This window comes from Brassica oleracea, chromosome C9 (assembly GCF_000695525.1).
Source record: "Brassica oleracea var. oleracea cultivar TO1000 chromosome C9, BOL, whole genome shotgun sequence".
In the NCBI taxonomy this organism is placed as follows: domain Eukaryota; kingdom Viridiplantae; phylum Streptophyta; class Magnoliopsida; order Brassicales; family Brassicaceae; genus Brassica; species Brassica oleracea.
This window is the reverse complement of record NC_027756.1, coordinates 34,978,299-34,978,612: the sequence shown is the minus strand read 5'-3', so window position 1 is coordinate 34,978,612 and position 314 is coordinate 34,978,299.

Below are 314 nucleotides of genomic sequence, written 5' to 3'. Positions count from 1 at the left end.
TAGCGTGAGGTTCTAGCGAGTGGCTTGGCAAGTTAGGAAAGTTAGGTGAGTTAGGCGGAATTAATGGTCGAAAAAGTCCGTGCTAAGTTGTCTTCTCGCTCTAGAACGCGATAAGATTGGGGCTGAGCCTTATGACGGCTGCCTACGTACCCTTGTTGAAGGGATCAAGCCTTTCGTAGTTCGTCGTGGAGTTAAGGTTCTTATGACTTGTTTTCCAGGAGACCTTTACGGTCTAGTTTTTATGTAGATGTTATGAGGCGTGTTGCTGCCGATGGCATTTTATATGGGTGTAGAAGGAAGACTACGAGTTGTCA